At 46.5% G+C, this 21,249-nt stretch overlaps 2 non-coding genes and 37 pseudogenes across 2 annotated transcripts; all 39 read left to right on the forward strand.

The window, feature by feature from the left end:
* The first annotated feature begins 360 nt into the window (after positions 1-360).
* Positions 361-479, forward strand: LOC148246551 (5S ribosomal RNA; annotated as a pseudogene).
* A 563-nt stretch (positions 480-1,042) lies between these two features.
* LOC148246552 (5S ribosomal RNA) lies at positions 1,043-1,161 on the forward strand (annotated as a pseudogene).
* A 205-nt stretch (positions 1,162-1,366) lies between these two features.
* LOC148246553 (5S ribosomal RNA) lies at positions 1,367-1,485 on the forward strand (annotated as a pseudogene).
* Positions 1,486-2,401: 916 nt separating this feature from the next.
* On the forward strand, positions 2,402-2,520 carry LOC148246554 (5S ribosomal RNA; annotated as a pseudogene).
* Positions 2,521-2,727: 207 nt separating this feature from the next.
* LOC148246555 (5S ribosomal RNA) lies at positions 2,728-2,846 on the forward strand (annotated as a pseudogene).
* A 207-nt stretch (positions 2,847-3,053) lies between these two features.
* Positions 3,054-3,172, forward strand: LOC148246556 (5S ribosomal RNA; annotated as a pseudogene).
* Positions 3,173-3,731: 559 nt separating this feature from the next.
* On the forward strand, positions 3,732-3,850 carry LOC148246557 (5S ribosomal RNA; annotated as a pseudogene).
* A 205-nt stretch (positions 3,851-4,055) lies between these two features.
* Positions 4,056-4,174, forward strand: LOC148246558 (5S ribosomal RNA; annotated as a pseudogene).
* A 205-nt stretch (positions 4,175-4,379) lies between these two features.
* LOC148246559 (5S ribosomal RNA) lies at positions 4,380-4,498 on the forward strand (annotated as a pseudogene).
* Positions 4,499-4,703: 205 nt separating this feature from the next.
* On the forward strand, positions 4,704-4,822 carry LOC148246560 (5S ribosomal RNA; annotated as a pseudogene).
* Positions 4,823-5,026: 204 nt separating this feature from the next.
* On the forward strand, positions 5,027-5,145 carry LOC148246561 (5S ribosomal RNA; annotated as a pseudogene).
* Positions 5,146-5,354: 209 nt separating this feature from the next.
* LOC148246562 (5S ribosomal RNA) lies at positions 5,355-5,473 on the forward strand (annotated as a pseudogene).
* A 916-nt stretch (positions 5,474-6,389) lies between these two features.
* On the forward strand, positions 6,390-6,507 carry LOC148246563 (5S ribosomal RNA; annotated as a pseudogene).
* Positions 6,508-6,711: 204 nt separating this feature from the next.
* On the forward strand, positions 6,712-6,830 carry LOC148246564 (5S ribosomal RNA; annotated as a pseudogene).
* Positions 6,831-7,039: 209 nt separating this feature from the next.
* On the forward strand, positions 7,040-7,158 carry LOC148246565 (5S ribosomal RNA; annotated as a pseudogene).
* A 562-nt stretch (positions 7,159-7,720) lies between these two features.
* LOC148246566 (5S ribosomal RNA) lies at positions 7,721-7,839 on the forward strand (annotated as a pseudogene).
* Positions 7,840-9,045: 1,206 nt separating this feature from the next.
* LOC148246567 (5S ribosomal RNA) lies at positions 9,046-9,164 on the forward strand. Its single transcript, XR_015815382.1, has one exon. It is a non-coding gene; the product is annotated as a 5S ribosomal RNA (ribosomal RNA).
* A 560-nt stretch (positions 9,165-9,724) lies between these two features.
* LOC148246568 (5S ribosomal RNA) lies at positions 9,725-9,843 on the forward strand (annotated as a pseudogene).
* Positions 9,844-10,406: 563 nt separating this feature from the next.
* Positions 10,407-10,525, forward strand: LOC148246569 (5S ribosomal RNA). Its single transcript, XR_015814442.1, has one exon. It is a non-coding gene; the product is annotated as a 5S ribosomal RNA (ribosomal RNA).
* Positions 10,526-11,084: 559 nt separating this feature from the next.
* LOC148246570 (5S ribosomal RNA) lies at positions 11,085-11,203 on the forward strand (annotated as a pseudogene).
* A 204-nt stretch (positions 11,204-11,407) lies between these two features.
* Positions 11,408-11,526, forward strand: LOC148246571 (5S ribosomal RNA; annotated as a pseudogene).
* A 235-nt stretch (positions 11,527-11,761) lies between these two features.
* On the forward strand, positions 11,762-11,880 carry LOC148246572 (5S ribosomal RNA; annotated as a pseudogene).
* Positions 11,881-12,085: 205 nt separating this feature from the next.
* Positions 12,086-12,204, forward strand: LOC148246573 (5S ribosomal RNA; annotated as a pseudogene).
* A 559-nt stretch (positions 12,205-12,763) lies between these two features.
* LOC148246574 (5S ribosomal RNA) lies at positions 12,764-12,882 on the forward strand (annotated as a pseudogene).
* Positions 12,883-13,086: 204 nt separating this feature from the next.
* On the forward strand, positions 13,087-13,205 carry LOC148246575 (5S ribosomal RNA; annotated as a pseudogene).
* Positions 13,206-13,409: 204 nt separating this feature from the next.
* LOC148246576 (5S ribosomal RNA) lies at positions 13,410-13,528 on the forward strand (annotated as a pseudogene).
* Positions 13,529-13,734: 206 nt separating this feature from the next.
* On the forward strand, positions 13,735-13,853 carry LOC148246577 (5S ribosomal RNA; annotated as a pseudogene).
* A 208-nt stretch (positions 13,854-14,061) lies between these two features.
* On the forward strand, positions 14,062-14,180 carry LOC148246578 (5S ribosomal RNA; annotated as a pseudogene).
* A 559-nt stretch (positions 14,181-14,739) lies between these two features.
* On the forward strand, positions 14,740-14,858 carry LOC148246579 (5S ribosomal RNA; annotated as a pseudogene).
* Positions 14,859-15,417: 559 nt separating this feature from the next.
* On the forward strand, positions 15,418-15,536 carry LOC148246580 (5S ribosomal RNA; annotated as a pseudogene).
* Positions 15,537-15,741: 205 nt separating this feature from the next.
* Positions 15,742-15,860, forward strand: LOC148246581 (5S ribosomal RNA; annotated as a pseudogene).
* A 558-nt stretch (positions 15,861-16,418) lies between these two features.
* Positions 16,419-16,537, forward strand: LOC148246582 (5S ribosomal RNA; annotated as a pseudogene).
* Positions 16,538-17,098: 561 nt separating this feature from the next.
* On the forward strand, positions 17,099-17,217 carry LOC148246583 (5S ribosomal RNA; annotated as a pseudogene).
* A 561-nt stretch (positions 17,218-17,778) lies between these two features.
* On the forward strand, positions 17,779-17,897 carry LOC148246584 (5S ribosomal RNA; annotated as a pseudogene).
* A 205-nt stretch (positions 17,898-18,102) lies between these two features.
* Positions 18,103-18,221, forward strand: LOC148246585 (5S ribosomal RNA; annotated as a pseudogene).
* Positions 18,222-18,425: 204 nt separating this feature from the next.
* Positions 18,426-18,544, forward strand: LOC148246586 (5S ribosomal RNA; annotated as a pseudogene).
* Positions 18,545-19,457: 913 nt separating this feature from the next.
* LOC148246587 (5S ribosomal RNA) lies at positions 19,458-19,575 on the forward strand (annotated as a pseudogene).
* A 205-nt stretch (positions 19,576-19,780) lies between these two features.
* LOC148246588 (5S ribosomal RNA) lies at positions 19,781-19,899 on the forward strand (annotated as a pseudogene).
* Positions 19,900-20,104: 205 nt separating this feature from the next.
* LOC148246589 (5S ribosomal RNA) lies at positions 20,105-20,223 on the forward strand (annotated as a pseudogene).
* Positions 20,224-21,249: the final 1,026 nt, after the last annotated feature.

The following is a 21,249-nucleotide window of genomic DNA, read 5'->3' on the forward strand; positions in this document are numbered from 1 at the left end:
TGAAACATGAGCAATCATCCAGCACCAATGCAACGGATTCTATCAGAACTCCGCAAGTTAAGGGTGCTTGGGCGAGAGAGGCACTAGGATGGGTGACCTCCTGCGAAGTTCTTATATTTCACCCATTTTCTTAGGAAGTCCTCGTGTTGCACCCATTTTTTTGCAGATGATTCTTTCGACGATACGCGCGACTTGAATTATGGTCCTCAAGTTTATTCGCAAATGTGAGTCACGGCATCGTAGCATTTTACTTGATATTAGAACGAGCACGGGAGGTGCAGTACGCACGCACAAGGAAACAAATGACAGGAGGGGGAAGAAAGGAGAAGGAGTTTATGTATTTGCAGCGCAGAATTAAACGGGTGCGATCACACCAGCACAAATGCAACGGATCCCATCAGAACTCCGCAGTTAAGTGTGCTTTGGCGAAAGTAGTATAATGATGGGTTACCTCCTAGGAAGTTCTCGTGTTGCACCCATTTTCTTTTTTTCAGATGTGTCGTTCGACGTTACGCGCGACTTTAATTATGGTCCGCATATTTATTCGCAAATGTGAGTCACGGCGCCGTGGCATTTTACTTGATATTTGAACGAGAACGAGAGGTGCAGTGCGCACGCACAAGGAAACAAATGATGGGAGGGGGAAGAAAGGAGAAGGAGTTTATGTATTTGCAGCGCGAAATTAAACTGGTGCGATCATACCAGCACTAATGCAACGGATTCTATCAGAATTCCGCAGTTAAGTGTGTTTGGGCGAGAGTAGTACTAGCATGGGTTACCTCCTGCAAAGTCCTTATATTTCACCTATTTTCTTGTGAAGTCCTCGTGTTGCACCCATTTTTTTGTAGATGATTCTTTTGACGTTACGCGCGACTTGAATTATGGTCCTCAGGTTTATTCGCAAATGTGAGTCACGGCGCTGTAGCTATTTACTTGATATTAGAACGAGAACGGGAGGTGCAGTGCGCACGCACAAGGAAACAAATGACGGGAGGGGGAAGAAAGGGGAATGAATTTATGTATTTGCAGCGTGAAATTAAACAGGTGCGATCATACCAGCACTAATGCACCGGATCCCATCAGAACTCCGCAGTGAAGTGTGCTTGGGCGAGATTAGTACTCGGATGGGTGACCTCCTTGGAAGTCCTCGTGTCGGACTAATTTCTTTTCAGACAGGTCGTTCGACGTTACGCGCGTCTGGAACTAGGGTCCGCTGGTTTATACGCAAATGTGAGTCAAGAAGCAGGGGCATTTTAATCGATATTAGAACGAGAATGAGAGGTCAAGTGTGAACGCACAAGGAAACAAATGACGGGAGGGGGAAGAAATGAGAAGGAGTGTATGTATTTGCAGCACGAAATTAAACAGCTGCGATCATACCAGCACTAAATCTCCGGATCCCATCAGAACTCTGCAGTTAAGTGTACTTTGGCGAGAGTAGTACTCGGATGGGTCGCCACCTGGGAAGCCCTCGTGTTGTACCTATTTTTTTTTCGGATGGGTTGTTCGATGTTACGCGCGAATGGAATTATAAATCGCTGGTTCATTTGCAAAGGTGAGTCACGGTGCCGGGGCATATTACTTGATATTAGAACGAGAAAGAGAGATGCAGAGGGCACGCACAAGGAAACAAATGACGGGAGGGGGGTTGGAAGGAGAAAGAGTGTATGTATTTGCAGTGCAGAATGAAACATGAGGGCTCATACCAGCACTAATGCAACAGATTCTATCAGAACTCCGCAGTTAAGGGTGCTTGGGCGAGAAAAAGTACTCGGATGGGTGACCTCCTGCGAAGTCCTTATATTTCACCCATTTTCTTGGGTGGTCCTCGTGTTGCACCCATCGTTTTGCAGATGATTCTTTCAACGTTACACGCGACTTGAATTTTGGTCCTCAGGTTTATTCGCAAATGTGAGTCACGGTACTGTACCATTTTACTTGATATTAGAACGAGAACGGGAGGTGCAGTGCGCACGCACAAGGAAACAAATTACGGGAGGGGGAAGAAAGGAGAAGGAGTTTATGTATTTGCAGCGCGAAATGAAACAAGTGCGATCATACCAGCACTAATGCAACGAATTCTATCAGAACTCCGTAGGTAAGGGTGCTTGGGCGAGAGTAGTACTAGCATGGGTTACCTCCTGCGAAGTCCTTATATTTCACCCATTTTCTTGTGAAGTCCTCGTGTTGCACCCATTTTTTTGCAGATGATTCTTTCGATGTTACCCGCGACTTGAATTATGGTCCTCAGGTTTATTCGCAAATGTGAGTCACGGCACTGTTGCATTTTACTTGATATTAGAACGAGAACGGGAGGTGCAGTGCGCACGCACAAGGAATCAAATGACGGGAGGGGGAAGAAAGGGGAATGAGTTTATGTATTTGCAGCGCAAAATTAAACAGGTGCGATCATACCAGCACTAATGCACCAGATCCCATCAGAACTCCGTAGTTAAGTGTGCTTTGGCGAGAGTAGTACTCGGATGGTTGACCTCCTGGGAAGTCCTCGTGTCGCACTAATTTTTTTTCTCAGACGGGTCATTCGACGTTACACGCGACTGGAACTAGGGTCCACTGGTTTATACGCAAATGTGAGTCAAGAAGCAGGGGCATTTTAATCGATATTAGAACGAGAATGAGAGGTGAAGTGTGAAGGCACAAGGAAACAAATGACGGGAGGGGGAAGAAAGGAGAAGGAGTGTATGTATTTGCTGCGTGAAATTAAACATGTGCGATCATACCAACACTAAAGCTCCGAAACCCATCAGAACTCCGCAGTTAAGTGTGCTTGGGCGAGAGTAGTTCTCGGATGGGTGACCACTTGGGAAGTCCTCGTGTTGCACCCATTTTCTTTTTTTCAGATGTGCCGTTCGACGTTACGCGCGACTTTAATTATGGTCCACAGATTTATTCGCAAATGTGAGTCACGGCGCCGTGGCATTTTACTTGATATTTAAATGAGAACGAGAGGTGTAGTGCGCACGCACAAGGAAACAAATGACGGGAGGGGGAAGAAAGGAGAAGGAGTTTATGTATTTGCAGCGCAAAATAATAGGTGCGATCATACCAGCACTAATGCATTGGATTCCATCAGAACTCTGTAGTTAAGTGTGCTTGGACGAGAGTAGTACTCGGATGGGTGACCTCTTGGGAAGTCCTCGTGTCGCACCAATTTTTTTTCAGACGGGTCGTTCGACGTTACGCGCCACTGGAACTACGGTCCACTGGTTTATACGCAAATGTGAGTCAAGAAGCAGGGGCATTTTAATCTATATTAGAACGAGTATGAGAGATGCAGAGTGCACGCACAAGGAAACAAATGACGGGAGGGGGGATGGAGGGAGAAAAAGTGTATGTATTTTCAGCACGAAATGAAACAGGTGCGATCATACCAGTACTAATGCATCGGATTCTATCAGAACTCCGTAAGTAAGGTGCTTGGGCGAGAGTAGTACTAGCATGGGTTACCTCCTGCGAAGTCCTTATATTTCACCCATTTTCTTGTGAAGTCCTCGTGTTGCACCCATTTTTTTGCAGATGATTCTTTCGACGTTACTCGTGACTTGAATTATGGTCCTCAGGTTTATTCGCAAATGTGGGTCACGGCGTTGTAACATTTTACTTGATATTAGAACGATAACGGGAGGTGCAGTGCGCACGCACAAGGAAACAAATGACGGGAGGGGGAAGAAATGGGAATGAGTTTATGTATTTGCAGCGCGAAATTAAACAGGTGCGATCATACCAGCACTAATGCACCGGATCGCATCAGAACTCCGCAGTGAATTGTGCTTGGGCGAGATTAGTACTCGTATGGGTGACCTCCTGGGAAGTCCTTTTGTCACACCAATTTTTTTTCAGACGGGTCGTTCGACGTTACGCGCGTCTGGAACTAGGGTCCGCTGGTTTATACGCAAATGTGAGTCAAGAAGCAGGGGCATTTTAATCGATATTAGAACGAGAATGAGAGGTGAAGTGTGAACGCACAAGGAAACAAATGACGGGAGGGGGAAGAAAGGAGAAGGAGTGTATGTATTTGCAGCGCGAAATTAAACAGGTGCGATCATACAAGGATTAAAGTCTCGGATCCCATCAGAACTCCGCAGTTAGGTGTGCTTAGGCGAGAGTAGTACTCGGATGGGTGACCACCTGGGAAGCCCTCGTGTTGCACCTATTTTTTTTCGAATGGGTTGTTCGACGTTAGGCACGAATGGAATTATAAACCGCTGGTTCATTTGCAAAGGTGAGTCACGGTGCCGGGGCATATTACTTGATATTAGAACGAGAAAGAGAGATGCAGAGTGCACGCACAAGGAAACAAATGACGGGAGGGAGAAGAAGGGAGAAGGAGTTTATGTATTTGCAGCGCGAAATTAATCAGGTGCGATCATACACGCACTAATGCAACAGTTCCCATCATAACTCCGCAGTTAAGTGTGCTTGGGCGAGAGTAGTACTCGGATGGGTGACCACTTGGGAAGTCCTCGTGTTGCACCCATTTTTTTGCAGATGATTCTTTCAACGTTACGTGCGACTTGAATTATGGTCCTCAGGTTTATTCGCAAATGTGAGTCACAGCGCTGTAGCATTTTACTTGATATTAGAACGAGAACGGGAGGTGCAGTGCGCACGCACAAGGAAACAAATGACGGGAGGGGGAAGAAAGGGGAATGAGTTTATGTATTTGCAGCGCAAAATTAAACAGGTGCGATCATACCAGCACTAATGCACCAGATCCCATCAGAACTCCGCAGTGAAGTGTGCTTGGGCGAGAGCAGTACTCGGATGTGTGACCTCTTGGGAAGTCCTCGTATCGTAACAATTTTTTTTCAGAGGGGTCATTCGACGTTACGCGCGACTGGAACTATGGTCCGCTGGTTTATACGCAAATGTGAGTCAAGAATCAGGGGCATTTTAATCGATATTAGAACGAGAAGGAGAGGTGCAGTGTGAACGCACAAGGAAACAAATGATGGGAGGGGGGTAGGGAAGAAGGAGTGTATGTATTTTCAGCACGAAATTAAACAGGTGCGGTCACACCAGCACAAATGCACCGGATCCCATCAGAACTCCGTAGTTAAGTGTGCTTTGGCGAAAGTAGTACAATAATGGGTTACCTCCTGGGAAGTTCTCGTGTTGCACCCATTTTCTTTTTTTCAGATGTGCCGTTCGACATTACGCGCGACTTTAATTGTGGTCCGTAGATTTATTCGCAAATGTGAGTCACGGCGCCGTGGCTTTTTACTTGATATTTGAACGAGAACGTGAGGTGCATTGCGCACGCACAAGGAAGCAAATGACGGGAGGGGGAAGAAAGGAGAAGGAGTTTATGTATTTGCAGCGCGAAATTAAACAGGTGCGATCATACTAGCACTAATGCACCGAATCCCATTAGAACTCTGCAGTTAAGTGTGCTTGGGCGAGAGTAATACCCGGATGGGTGACCTCCTAGGAAGTCCTCGTGTCGTACTAATTTTTTTTTTCAGACCGGTCGTTGGACTTTATGCGCGACTGCAACTAGGGTCCAGTGGTTTATACGCAAATGTGAGTCAAGAAGCAGGGGCATTTTAATCTATATTAGAACGAGAAAGAGAGATGCAGAGTGCACGCACAAGGAAACAAATGACGGAAGGGGGAGGGAAGGAGAAAGAGTGTATGTATTTTCAGCACGAAATGAAACAGGTGCGATCATACCAGCACTAATGCATCAGATTCTATCAGAACTCCATAGGTAAGGGTGCTTGGGCGAGAGTAGTACTAGGATGGGTTACCTCCTGCGAAGTCCTTATATTTCACCCATTTTCTTGTAAAGTCCTCGTGTTGCACCCATTTTTTTGCAGATGATTCTTTCGACGTTACACGCGACTTGAATTATGGTCCTCAGGTTTATTCGTAAATGTGAGCCACGACACCGTAGTATTTTACTTGATATTAGAACGAGCACGGGAGGTGCAGTGCGCACGCACAAGGAAACAAATGACGGGAGGGGGGATAGGAGGAGAAAGAGTGTATGTATTTGCAGTGCAGAATGAAACATGAGGGATCATACCAGCACTAATGCAACGGATTCTATCAGAACTCCGCAGTTAAGGGTGCTTGGGCGAGAAAAGTACTTGGATGGGTGACCTCCTGCGAAGTCCTTATATTTCACCCATTTTCTTGGGAGGTTCTCGTGTAGCACCCATCTTTTGCAGATGATTCTTTCGACGTTACGCGCGACTTGATTTATGGTCCGCAGGTTTATTCGCAAATGTGAGTCACGGTGCCGTGGCATTTTACTTGATATTAGAACGAGTACGGGAGGTGTAGTGCGCACGCACAAGGAAACAAATGACGGGAGGAGGAAGAAAAGAGAAGGAGTGTATGTATTTGAAGCGCAAAATTAAACAAGTGGCATCATACCAGCACTAATGCACTTGATCCCATCAGACATCTGCAGTTAAGTGTGCTTGGGCGAGAGTAGTACTCGGATGGGTGACCTCTTGGGAAGTCCTTGTATCGCAACAATTTTTTTTCAGATGGGTCGTTCGACGTTACGCGCGACTGGAACTATGGTCCGCTGGTTTATACGCAAATGTGAGTCAAGAATCAGGGGTATTTTAATCGATATTAGAACGAGAAGGAGAGGTGCAGTGTGAACGCACAAGGGAACAAATGATGGGAGGGGGGTAGGGAAGAAGGAGTGTATGTATTTTAAGCACGAAATTAAACAGGTGCGGTCACACCAGCACAAATGCACCGGATCCCATCAGAACTCCGCAGTTAAGTGTGCTTTGGCGAAAGTAGTACATTAATGGGTTACCTCTTGGGAAGTTCTCGTGTTGCACCCATTTTCTTTTTTTCAGATGTGCCGTTCGACGTTACGCGCGACTTTAATTATGATCCGCAGATTTATTCGTAAATGTGAGTCACGGCGCCGTGGCATTTTACTTGATATTTGAACGAGAACGTGAGGTGCATTGCGCACGCACAAGGAAACAAATGACGGGATGAGGAAGAAATGAGAAGGAGTTTATGTATTTGCAGCGCAAAATTAGACAGGTGCCATCATACTAGCACTAATGCACCGTATCCCATTAGAACTCCGCAGTTAAGTGTGCTTGGGCGAGAGTAATACTCGGATGGGTGACCTCCTCGGAAGTCCTCGTGTCGCACTAATTTTTTTTTCAGACCGGTCGTTCGACGTTATGTGCGACTGCAACTAGGGTCCACTGGTTTATACGCAAATGTGAGTCAAGAAGCAGGGGCATTTTAATCGATATTAGAACGAGAAAGAGAGATGCAGAGTGCACGCACAAGGAAACAAATGACGGGAGGGGGGATGGAGGGAGAAAAAGTGTACGTATTTGTAGCGCAGAATGAAACATGAGCAATCATACCAGCACCAATGCAACGGATTCTATCAGAACTCCGCAAGTTAAGGGTGCTTGGGCGAGAGTAGCACTAGGATTGGTGACTTCCTGCGAAGTCCTTATATTTCACCCATTTTCTTAGGAAGTCCTCGTGTTGCACCCATTTTTTTGCAGATGATTTTTTCGACGATATGCGCGACTTGAATTATGGTCCTCAGGTTTATTTGCAAATGTGAGTCACGACACCGTAGCATTTTACTTGATATTAGAACGAGAACGGGAGGTGCAGTGCGCACGCACAAGGAAACAAATGACGGGAGGGGGAAGAAAGGAGAAGGAGTTTATGTATTTGCAGCGCGGAATTAAACGGATGGGATCATACCAGCGCTAATGCACCGGATCCCATTAGAACTCCGCAGTTAACTGTGCTTGGGCGAGAGTAGTACTCGGATGGGTGACCTCCTGAGAAGTCCTCGTGTCGCACCAATTTTTTTTCAGACGGGTCGTTCGACGTTACGCGCGACTGGAACTAGGGTCCGCTGGTTTATACGCAAATATGAGTCAAAAAGCAGGGCATTTTAATCGATATTAGAACTAGAAGGAGAGGTACAGTGTGAAGGCACAAGGAAACAATTGATGGGAGGGGGAGGGAAGGAGAAGGAGTGTATGTATTTTCAGCACGAAATGAAACAGGTGCAATCATACCAGCACTAATGCAACGGATTCTATCAGAACTCCGCAGTTAAGGGTGCTTGGGCGAGAAAAGTACTCGGATTGGTGACCTCCTGCGAAGTCCTTATATTTCACCCATTTTCTTGGGAGGTCCTCGTGTTGCACCCATCTTTTTGCAGATGATTCTTTCGACGTTACGCGCGACTTGATTTATGGTCCGCAGGTTTATTTGCAAATGTGAGTCACGGCGCCGTGGCATTTTACTTGATATTAGAACGAGAACGGGAGGTGCAGTGCACACACAAAAGGAAACAAATGACGGGAGGAGGAAGAAAAGAGAAGGAGTGTATGTATTTGAAGCGCAAAATTAAACAAGTGGCATCATACCAGCACTAATGCACTCGATCCCATCAGAACTCTGCAGTTAAGTGTGCTTGGGCGAGAGTAGTACTCGGATACGTGACCTCTTGGGAAGTCCTCGTATCGCAACAATTTTTTTTCAGATGTGTCGTTCGACGTTACGCGCTACTGGAACTATGGTCTGCTGGTTTATACGCAAATGTGAGTCAAGAATCAGGGGCATTTTAATCGATATTAGAACGAGAAGGAGAGGTGCAGTGTGAACGCACAAGGAAACAAATGATGGGAGGGGGGAGGGAAGAAGCAGTGTATGTATTTTCAGCACGAAATTAAACAGGTGCGGTCACACCAGCACAAAAGCACCGGATCCCATCATAACTCCGCAGTTAAGTGTGCTTTGGCGAAAGTAGTTCAATGATGGGTTACCTCATGGGAAGTTCTCATGTTGCACCCATTTTTTTTTTCTGACGTGCCGTTCGACGTTACGCGCGACTTTAATTATGGTCCGCAGATTTATTCGCAAATGTGAGTCACGGCGCCGTGGCATTTTACTTGATATTTGAACGAGAACGAGAGGTGCAGTGCGCACGCACAAGGAAACAAATGACGGGAGGGGGAAGAAAGGATAAGGAGTTTATGTATTTGCAGCGCGAAATTAAACAGGTGCGATCATACCATCACTAATGCACCGGATCCCATCAGAACTCCGCAGTTAAGTGTGCTTGGGCGAAAGTAGTACTCGGATGGGTGACCACTTGGGAAGCCCTCGTGTTGCACCTATTTTTTTTCGGATGGGTTGTTCGACGTTACGCGCGAATGGAATTATAAACCGCTGGTTCATTTGCAAAGGTGAGTCACGGTGCCGGGGCATATTACTTGATATTAGAACGAGAAAGAGAGATGCAGAGTGCACGCACAAGAAAACAAATGACGGGCGGGGGGATGGGAGGAGAAAGAGTGTATGTATTTGCAGTGCAGAATGAAACATGAGGGATCATACCAGCACTAATGCAACGGATTCTATCAGAACTCCGCAGTTAAGGGTGCTTGGGCGAGAAAAGTACTCGGATGGGTGACCTCCTGCGAAGTCCATATATTTCACCCATTTTCTAGGGAGGTCCTCGTGTTGCACCCATTTTTTTGCAGATGATTCTTTCGACGTTACGCGCGACTTGAATTATGGTCCTTAGGTTTATTCGCAAATGTGAGTCACGGCGCTGTAGCATTTTACTTGATATTAGAACAAGAACGGGAGGTGCAGTGCGCACGCACAAGGAAACAAATGACGGGAGGGGGAAGAAAGGGGAATGAGTTTATGTATTTGCAGCGCAAAATTAAATAGGTGTGATCATACCAGCACTAATGCACCGGATCCCATCAGAACTCCGCAGTGAAGTGTGCTTGGGCGAGATTAGTACTCGGATGGGTGAACTCCTGGAAAGTCCTCGTGTCGCACTAATTTTTTTTTTCACACGGGTCGTTCGACGTTACGCGCGACTGGAACTAGGGTCCACTGGTTTATACGCAATTGTGAGTCAAGAAGCAGGGGCATTTTAATCGATATTAGAACAAGAATGAGAGATGCAGAGTGCACGCACAAGGAAACAAATGACGGGAGGGGGGATGGAGGGAGAAAAAGTGTATGTATTTGCAGCGCAGAATGAAAGATGAGCAATCATAGCAGCACCAATGCAACGGATTCTATCAGAACTCTGCAAGTTAAGGGTTCTTGGGCGAGAGTAGCACTAGGATGGGTGACCTCCTGCGAAGTCCTTATATTTCACGCATTTTCTTAGGAAGTCCTCGTGTTGCACCCATTTTTTTGAAGATGATTCTTTCGACGATACGCGCGACTTGAATTATGGTCCTCAGGTTTTTTCGCAAATGTGAGTCACGGCACCGTAGCATTTTACTTGATATAAGAACGAGCACGGGAGGTACAGTGTGCACGCACAAGGAAACAAATGATGGGAGGGGGAAGAAAGGAGAAGGAGTTTATGTATTTGCAGCGCGAAATTAAACGGGTGCGATCATACCAGCACTAATGCACCGGATCCCATCAGAACTCCGCAGTTAAGTATGCTTGGGCGAGAGTAGTACTCGGATGGGTGACCTCCTGGGAAGTCCTCGTGTCGCACCAATTTTTTTTCAGACGGGTCATTCGACGTTACGCGCGATTGGAATTGGGGTCCGCTGGTTTATACGCAAATGTGAGTCAAGAAGCAAGGGCATTTTAATCGATATTAGAACGAGAAAGAGAGGTGCAGTGTGAACGCACAAGGAAACAATTGATGGGAGGGGGAGGGAAGGAGAAGGAGTGTATGTATTTTCAGCATGAAATGAAACAAGTGCGATCATACCAGCACTAATGCAGCGGATTCTATCAGAACTCTGTAGGTAAGGGTGCTTCGGCGAGAGTAGTACTAGCATGGGTTACCTCCTGCGAAGTCCTTATATTTCAGTCATTTTCTTGTGAAGTCCTCGTGTTGCATCCATTTTTTTGCAGATGATTCTTTCGACGTTACGCGCTACTTGAATTATGGTCCTCAGGTTTATTCGCAAATGTGAGTCACGGCACCGTAGTATTTTACTTGATATTAGAACGAGCACGGGAGGTGCAGTGCGCACGCACAAGGAAACAAATGACGGGAGGGGGAAGAAAGGAGAAGGCGTTTATCTATTTGCAGCACGAAATTAAACGGGTGCGATCATACCAGCACTATTGCACTGGATCCCATCAGAACTCCGCAGTTAATTGTGCTTGGGCGAGAGTAGTACTCGGATGGGTGACCTCCTGGGAAGTCCTTGTGTCGCACAAATTTTTTTTCAGACGGGTCATTCGACATTACGCGCGACTGGAACTATGGTCCGCTGGTTTATACGCAAATGTGGGTCAAGAATCTGGGGTATTTTAATCGATATTAGAATGAGAAGGAGAGGTGCAGTGTGAACGCACAAGGAAACAAATGATGGGAGGGGGGGAGGGAAGAAGAAGTGTATGTATTTTCAGCATGAAATTAAACAGGTGCGGTCATACCAGCACTAATCCATCGGATTCTATCTGAACTCCGTAGGTAAGGGTGCTTGGGCGAGAGTAGCACTAGGATGGGTGACCTCCTGCGAAGTCCTTATATTTCACCCATTTTCTTAGGAAGTCCTCGTGTTGCACCCATTTTTTTGCAGATGATTCTTTCGACGTTACATGCGACTTGAATTATGGTCCTCAGGTTTATTCGCAAATGTAAGTCACGGCACTGTAGCATTTTACTTGATATTAGAACTAGAACGGGAGCTGCAGTGCGCACGCACAAGGAAACAAATGACGAGAGGGGGACGAAAGGGGAATGAGTTTATGTATTTACAGCGGGAAATTAAACAGGTGCAATCATTCTAGCAGTAATGCACCAGATCCCATCAGAACTCCGCAGTTAAGTGTGCTTGGGCGAGAGTAGTACTCGGATGGGTGACCTCTTGGGAAGTTCTCGTGTCGAACCAATTTTTTTTCAGACGGGTCGTTCGACGTTACGCGCGACTGGAACTAGGGTCCGCTGGTTTATACGCAAATGTGACTCAAGAAGCAGGGGCATTTTAATCGATATTAGAGCGAGAATGATAGGTGAAGTGTGAACGCACGAGGAACCAAATGACCGGAGGGGGAAGAAAGGAGAAGGAGTGTATGTATTTGCAGCGCGAAATTAAACAGGTGCGATCAAACCAGCACTAAAGCCCCGGATCCCATCAGAATTCCGCACTTAAGTGTGCTTGGGCGAGAGTAGTACTCGGATGGGTGACAACTTGGGAAGCCCTCGTGTTGCACCTATTTTTTTCGGATGGGTTGTTCAACGTTACGCGCGAATGGAATTATAAACTGCTGGTTCATTTGCAAAGGTAAGTCACGGTGCTGGGGCATATTACTTGATATTAGAACGAGAAAGAGAGATGCAGAGTGCACGCACAAGGAAACAAATGACGGGAGGGGGGATGGGAGGAGAAAGAGTGTATGTATTTGCAGTGCAGAATGAAACATGAGGGATCATACCAGCACTAATGCAACGGATTCTATCAGAACTCCGCAGTTAAGGGTGCTTGGGCGAGAAAAGTACTCAGATGGGTGACCTCCAGCGAAGTCCTTATATTTCACCCATTTTCTTGGGAGGTCCTCGTGTTGCACCCATCTTTTTGCAGATGATTCTTTCGACGTTACGCGCGACTTGATTTATGGTCCGCAGGTTTATTCACAAATGTGAGTCACGGCGCCGTGGCATTTTACTTGATATTAGAACGAGAACGGGAGGTGCAGTGCGCACGCACAAGGAAACAAATGACAGGAGGGTGAAGAAAGGGGAATTAGTTTATGTATTTGCAGCGTGAAATTAAACAGGTGCGATCACACCAGCACTAATGCACCGGATCCCATCAGAACTCCGCAGTTATGTGTGCTTGGGCGAGATTAGTACTCGGATGGGTGACCTCCTGGGAAGTCCTCGTGTCGCACCAATTTTTTTCAGACGGGTCGTTCGACGTTACGCGCGTCTGGAACTAAGGTCCGCTGGTTTATACGCAAATGTGAGTCAAGAAGCAGGGGCATTTTAATCGATATTAGAACGAGAATGAGAGGTGAAGTGTGAACGCACAAGGAAACAAATGACGGGAGGGGGAAGAAAGGAGAAGGAGTGTATGTATTTACAGTGCGAAATTAAACAGGTGCGATCATACCAGCACTAAAGCTCCGGATCCCATCAGAACTCCACAGTTAAGTGTCCTTTGGTGAGAGTAGTACTCGGATGGGTGACCACTTTGGAAGCCCTCGTGTTGCACCTATTTTTTTCAGATGGGTTGTTCGACGTTACGCGTGAATGGAATTATAAACCGCTGGTTCATTTGCAAAGGTGAGTCACGTTGCCGAGGTATATTACTAGATATTAGAACGAGAAAGAGAGATGCAGAGTTCACGCACAAGGAAATAAATGACGGGAGGGGGAAGAAAGGAGAAGGAGTTTATGTATTTGCAGCGCAAAATTAAACAGGTGCGATCATACCAGCACTAATGCACCGGATCCCATCAGAACTCCGCAGTCAAGTGTGCTTGTGCGAGAGTAGTACTCGGATGGGTGTCCTCCTGGGAAGTTCTCGTGTCGCAAAAATTTTTTTCCAGACGGGTCGTTCGACGTTACGCGCAACTGGAACTTTGGTCCACTTGTTTATACGCAAATGTGAGTAAAGAAGCAGGGACATATTAATCGATATTAGAATGAGAAAAAGAGGTGCAGTGTGAACGCACAAGGAAACAAACGATGGGAGGGGGGAGGGAAGGAGAAGGAGTGTATGTATTTTCAGCACGAAATTAAAGAGATGCTATCACACCAGCACAAATGCGTCGGATCCCATCAGAACTCTGCAGTTAAGTTTGCTTTGGCGAAAGTAGTACAAGGATGGGTTACCTCCTGGGAAGTTCTCGTGTTGCACCTTTTTTTTTTTTTTAGATGTGCCATTCGACGTTACGCGCGACTTTAATTATAGTCCGCAGATTTATTCGAAAATGTGAGTCACTGCGCCGTGGCATTTTACTTGATATTTATACGAGAACGAGATGTGCAGTGCACACGCACAAGGAAACAAATGACGGGAAGGAGAAAAAAGGAGAAGGAGTGTACGTATTTGCAGCGCGAAATTAAATAGGTGCCATCATACCAGCACTAATGCACCGTATCCCATCGGAACTTAGCAGTTAAGTGTGCTTGGGCGGGAGTAGTGCTCGGATTGGTGACCTCCTGGGAAGTCCTCGTGTTGCACCCATTTTTTTTCGGATGGATCGTTCGATGTTACACGCGAATGCAATTATAAACCGCTGGTTCATTCGCAAAGGTGAGTCACGATGCCATGGTATTTTACTTGATATTAGAACAAGAATGAGAGATGCAGAGTGCACGCACAAGGAAACAAATGACGGGAGAGGGGATGGAGGGAGAAAGAGTGTATGTATTTGCAGCGCAGAATGAAACATGAGCGATCATACAAGCACCAATGCAACAGATTCTATCAGAACTCCGCAAGTTAAGGATGCTTGGGCGAGAGTAGCACTAGGATGGGTGACCTCATGCGAAGTCCTTATATTTCACCTATTTTCTTAGGAAGTCCTCGTGTTGCACCCATTTTTTTACAGATGATTCTTTCGACGTTACGCACGACTTGAATTATGGTCCTCAGGTTTATTCGTAAATGTGAGTCACGGCACCTTAGCATTTTACTTGATATTAGAACGAGCACAGGAGGTGCAGTGCGCACCACATGGAAACAAATGACGGGAGCGGGAAGAAAGTATAAGGAATTTATGTATTTGCAGTGCCAATTAAACGGGTGCGATCATACCAGCACTAATGCACCGGATCCCATCAGAACTCCACAGTTAAGTGTGCTTGGGCGAGAGTAGTACTCGGATGGGTGACCTCATGGGAAGTCCTCGTGTGGCACCAATTTTTTTTCAGACGGGTCGTTCGACATTACGCTCGACTGGAAGTAGGGTCCGCTGGTTTATACGCAAATGTGAGTGAAGAATCCGGGGCATTTTAATCGATATTAGAACGAGAAGAAGAGGTGCAGTATGAACGCACAAGGAAACAATTGATGGGAGGGGGAGGGAAGGAGAAGGAGTGTATGTATTTTCAGCACGAAATGAAACAGGTGCGATCATACCAGCACTAAAGCAACGGATTCTATCAGAACTCCGTAGGTAAGGGTGCTTTGGCGAGAGTAGTACTAGCATGGGTTACCACCTGCGAAGTCCTTATATTTCACCCATTTTCTTGTGAAGTCCTCGTGTTGCACCCATTTTTTTGCAAATGATTCTTTCGACGTTACGCGCAACTTGAATTATGGTCCTCAGGTTTATTCGCAAATGTGAGTCACGGTGCCGTGACATTTTACTTGATATTAGAACGAGAACGGGAGGTGCAGTGCGCACGCACAAGGAAACAAATGACGGGAGCGGGAAGAAAGGGGAATGAGTTTATGTATTTGCAGCGCGAAATTAAATAGGTGCGATCATACCAGCACTAATGCACCGGATCCCATCAGAACTCCGCAGTTATGTGTGCTTGGGCGAGATTAGTACTCGGATGGGTGACCTCCTGGGAAGTACTTGTGTCGCACCAATTTTTTTTCAGACGGGTCGTTGGACGTTACGCACGTCTGGAATTAGGGTCCGCTGGTTTATACGCAAATGTGAGTCAAGAAGCAGGGGCATTTTAATCGATATTAGAACGAGAATGAGAGGTGAAGTGTGAACGAACAAGGAAACAAATGACGGGAAGGGGAAGAAAGGAGAAGGAGTGTACGTATTTGCAGCGCGAAATTAAATAGGTGCCATCATACCAGCACTAATGCACCGTATCCCATCGGAACTTAGCAGTTAAGTGTGCTTGGGCGGGAGTAGTGCTCGGATTGGTGACCTCCTGGGAAGTCCTCGTGTTGCACCCATTTTTTTTCGGATGGATCGTTCGACGTTACGCGCGAATGCAATTATAAACCGCTGGTTCATTCGCAAAGGTGAGTCACGATGCCAGGGTATTTTACTTGATATTAGAACAAGAAGGAGAGATGCAGAGTGCACGCACAAGGAAACAAATGACGGGAGAGGGGATGGAGGGAGAAAGAGTGTATGTATTTGCAGCGTAGAATGAAACATGAGCGATCATACAAGCACCAATGCAACGGATTCTATCAGAACTCTGCAAGTTAAGGGTGCTTGGGCGAGAGTAGCACTAGGATGGGTGACCTCATGCGAAGTCCTTATATTTCACCTATTTTCTTAGGAAGTCCTCGTGTTGCACCCATTTTTTTGCAGATGATTCTTTCGACGTTATGCTCGACTTGAATTATGGTCCTCAGGTTTATTCGCAAATGTGAGTCACGGCACCTTAACATTTTACTTGATATTAGAACGAGCACGGGAGGTGCAGTGCGCACCCACAAGGAAACAAATGGCGGGAGGGGGAAGAAAGGAGGAGTATATGTATTTGCAGTGCAAAATTAAACGGGTGCGATCATACCAGCATTAATGCACCGGATCCCATCAGAACTGCGCAGTTAAGTGTGCTTGGGCGAGAGTAGTACTCGGATGGGTGACCTCCTGAGAAGTCCTCGTGTCGCACTAATTTATTTTCAGACGGGTCGTTCGACGTTACGCGCGACTGGAACTAGGGTCCGCTGGTTTATACGCAAATGTGAGTCAAGAAGCAGGGGCATTTTAATCGATATTAGAACGAGAATGAGAGATGCAGAGTGCACGCACAAGGAAACAAATGACGGGAGGGGGGATGGAGGGAGAAAAAGTATATGTATTTGCAGCCCAGAATGAAACATGAGCTATCATACCAGCACCAATGCAACGGATTCTATCAGAACTCCGCAAGTTAAGGGTGCTTGGGCGAGAGTAGCACTAGGATGGGTGACCTCCTGCGAAGTCCTTATATTTCACCCATTTTCTTAGGAAGTACTCGTGTTGCACCCATTTTTTTGCAAATGATTCTTTCAACGATACGCGCGACTTGAATTATGGTCCTCAAGTTTATTCGCAAATGTGAGTCACGGCACCGTAGCATTTTACTTGATATTAGAACGAGCACGGGAGGTGCAGTGCGCACGCACAAGGAAACAAATGGTGGGAGGGGGAAGAAAGGAGAAGGAGTATATGTATTTGCAGTGCAAAATTAAACGGGTGCGATCATACCAGCATTAATGCACCGGATCCCATCAGAACTGCGCAGTTAAGTGTGCTTGGGCGAGAGTAGTACTCGGATGGGTGACCTCCTGAGAAGTCCTCGTGTCGCACTAATTTATTTTCAAACGGGTCGTTCGACGTTTCGCGCGACTGGAACTAGGGTCCGCTGGTTTATACGCAAATGTGAGTCAAGAAGCAGGGGCATTTTAATCGATATTAGAACGAGAATGAGAGATGCAGAGTGCACGCACAAGGAAACAAATGACGCGAGGGGGGATGGAGGGAGAAAAAGTGTATGTATTTGCAGCGCAGAATGAAACATGAGCAATCATACCAGCACCAATGCAACGGATTCTATCAGAACTCCGCAAGTTAAGGGTGCTTGGGCGAGAGTAGCAATAGGATGGGTGACCTCCTGCGAAGTCCTTATATTTCACCCATTTTCTTAGGAAGTCCTCGTGTTGCACCCATTTTTTTGCAGATGATTCTTTCGACGATACGCGCGACTTGAATTATGGTCCTCAGGTTTATTCGCAAATGTGAGTCACGGCGCTGTAGCATTTTACTTGATATTAGAACGAGAACGGGAGGTGCAGTGCGCACGCACAAGGAAACAAATGACGGGAGGGGGAAGAAAGGGGAATGAGTTTATGTATTTGCAGCCCGAAATTAAACAGGTGCGATCATACCAGCACTAATGCAGCGGATCCCATCATAACTCCGCAGTGAAGTGTGCTTGGGCGAGATTAGTACTCGGATGGGTGACCTCCTGGGAAGTCCTCGTGTCACACCAATTTTTTTTCAGACAGGTCGTTCGACGTTACGCGCGGCTGGAACTAGGGTCCGCTGGTTTATACGCAAATGTGAGTCAAGAAGCAGGGGCATTTTAATCGATATTAGAACGAGAATGAGAGGTGAAGTGTGAACGCACAAGGAAACAAATGACGGGAGGGGGAAGAAAGGAGAAGGAGTGTATGTATTTGTAGCGCGAAATTAAACAGGTTCGATCTTTCCAACACTAAAGCTTCGGATCCCATCAGAACTCCGCAGTTAGGTGTGCTTGGGCGAGAGTAGTACTCGGATGGGTGACCACTTGGGAAGCCCTCGTCTTGCACCTATTTTTTTCGGATGGGTTGTTCGACGTTAGGCGCGATTGGAATTATAAACCACTGGTTCATTTGCAAAGGTGAGTCACGGTGCCGGGGCATATTACTTGATATTAGAACGAGAAAGAGAGATGCAGAGTGCACACAAAAGGAAACAAATGAAGGGAGGGGGAAGAAAGGAGAAGGAGTTTATGTATTTGTAGTGCGAAATTAATCAGGTGCGATCATACCAGCACTAATGCAACAGATCCCATCATAACTCCGCAGTTAAGTGTGCTTGGGCGAGAGTAGTACTCGGATGGGTGGCCACTTGGGAAGTCCTCGTGTTGCACCCATTTTTTTGCAGATGATTCTTTCAACGTTACGTGCGACTTGAATTTTGGTCCTCAGGTTTATTTGCAAATGTGAGTCACAGCGGTGTAGCATTTTACTTGATATTAGAACGAGAACGGGAGGAGCAGTGCGCACGCACAAGGAAACAAATGACGGGAGGGGGAAGAAAGGGGAATGAGTTTATGTATTTGCAGCGCAAAATTAAACAGATGCGATCATAGCAGCACTAATGCAACGGATTCTATCAGAACTCCGTAGGTAAGGGTGCTTGGGCGAGAGTAGTACTAGCATGGGTTACCTCCTGCGAAGTCCTTATATTTCACCCATTTTCTTGTGAAGTCCTCGTGTAACACCCACTTTTTTGCAGATGATTCTTTCGACGTTACGCGCGACTTGAATTATGGTCCTCAGGTTTATTCGCAAATGTGAGTCACGGCGCTGTAGCATTTTACTTGATATTAGAACGAGAACGGGAGCTGCTGTGCGCACGCACAAGAAAACAAATGACGGGAGGGGGAGGGAAGGAGAAAGAGTGTATGTATTTTCACCACGAAATGAAACAGGTGCGATCATACCAGCACTAATGCATCGGATTCTATCAGAACTCCGTAGGTAATGGTGCTTGGGCGACAGTAGTACTAGCATGGGATACCTCCTGCGAAGTTCTTATATTTCACCCATTTTATTGTGAAGTCCTCGTGTTGCACCCATTTTTTTGCAGATTATTCTTTCGACGTTACGCGCGACTTGAATTATGGTCCTCAGGTTTATTCGCAAATGTGAGTCACGGCACCGTAGTATTTTACTTGATATTAGAACGAGCACGGGAGGTGCAGTGCGCACGCACAAGGAAAGAAATGACGGGATGGGGAAGAAAGGAGAAGGAGTTTATGTATTTGCAGCGCGGAATTAAACGGGTGCGATCATACCAGCACTAATGCACTGGATCCCATCAGAACTCTGCAGTTAAGTGTGCTTGGGCGAGAGTAGTACTCGGATGGGTGATCTCCTGGGAAGCCTCGTGTTGCACCTATTTTTTTTCGGATGGGTTGTTCGACGTTACGCGCGAATGGAATTATAAACCGCTGGTTCATTTGCAAAGGTGAGTCACGGTGCCGGGGCATATTACTTGATATTAGAACGAGAAAGAGAGATGCAGAGCGCACGCACAAGGAAACATATGACGGGAGGGGGAAGAAAGGAGAAAGAGTGTATGTATTTGAAGCGCGAAATTAAACAGGTGCGATCATACCAGCACTAAAGCTTCGGATCCCATCAGAACTCCGCAGTTAAGTGTGCTCTGACGAGAGTAGTACTCGGATGTGTGACCACCTGGGAAGCCCCCGTGTTGCACCTATTTTTTTTCGGATGGGTTGTTCGATGTTACGCGCGAATGGAATTATAAACCGTTGGTTCATTTGCAAAGGTGAGTCACGGTGCCGGGGCATATTACTTGATATTAGAACGAGAAAGAGAGATACAGAGCGCACGCACAAGGAAACATATGACGGGAGGGGGAAGAAAGGAGAAGGAGTTTATGTATTTGCAGTGCAAAATTAAACGTGTGCGATCATACCAGCACTAATGCACCGGATCCCATCAGAACTCTGCAGTTAAGTGTGCTTGGGCAAGAGTAGTACTCGGATGGGTGACCTCTTGGGAAGTCCTCGTGTCGCACCAATTTTTTTTCAGACGGGTCGTTTGACGTTACGCGCAACTGGAACTAGGGTCTGCTGGTTTATACGCAAATGTGAGTCAAGAAACAGGGGCATTTTAATCGATATTAGAACGAGAAGGAGAGGTGCAGTGTGAACGCACAAGGAAACAATTGATGGGAGGGGGAGGGAAGGAGAAGGAGTGTATGTATTTTGAGCACGAAATGAAACAGGTGCGATCATACCAGCACTAATGCAACGGATTCTATCAGAACTCCGTAGGTAAGGGTGCTTGGGCGAGAGTAGTACTAGCATGGGTTACCTCCTGCGAAGTCCTTATATTTCACCCATTTTCTTGTGAAGTCCTCGTGTTGCACCCATTTTTTTGCAGATGATTCTTTCGACGTTACGCGCGACTTGAATTATGGTCCTCAAGTTTATTCGCAAATGTGAGTCACGACGCTGTAGAATTTTACTTGATATTAGAACGAGAATGGGAGGTGCAGTGCGCACGCACAAGGAAACAAATGACGGGAGGGGAAGAAAGGGGAATGAGCTTATGTATTTGCAGCGCAAAATTAAATAGATGCGATCATACCAGCACTAATGCACCGGATCCCATCAGAACTCCGCAGTTATATGTGCTCGGGCGAGATTGGTGCTCGGATGGGTGACCTCCTACGAAGTCCTTATATTTCACCCATTTTCTTGGGAGGTCCTCATGTTGCACCCATCTTTTTGCAGATGATTCTTTCGACGTTACGCGCGACTTGATTTATGGTCCGCAGGTTTATTGGCAAATGTGAGTCATGGCACCGTGGCATTTTACTTGATATTAGAACGAGTACGGGAGGTGCAGTGCGCACCCACAAGGAAACAAATGACGGGATGAGGAAGAAAGGAGAAGGAGTGTATATATTTGAAGCGCAAAATTAAACAAATGGCATCATACCAGCACTAATGCACTGGATCCCATCAGAACTCTGCAGTTAAGTGTGCTTGGTCGAGAGTAATACTCGGATGGGTGACCTCTTTGAAAGTCCTCGTATCGC

This window comes from Carica papaya, chromosome 8 (assembly GCF_054855325.1).
Source record: "Carica papaya isolate Zhongbai chromosome 8, ASM5485532v1, whole genome shotgun sequence".
Lineage (NCBI taxonomy): Eukaryota > Viridiplantae > Streptophyta > Magnoliopsida > Brassicales > Caricaceae > Carica > Carica papaya.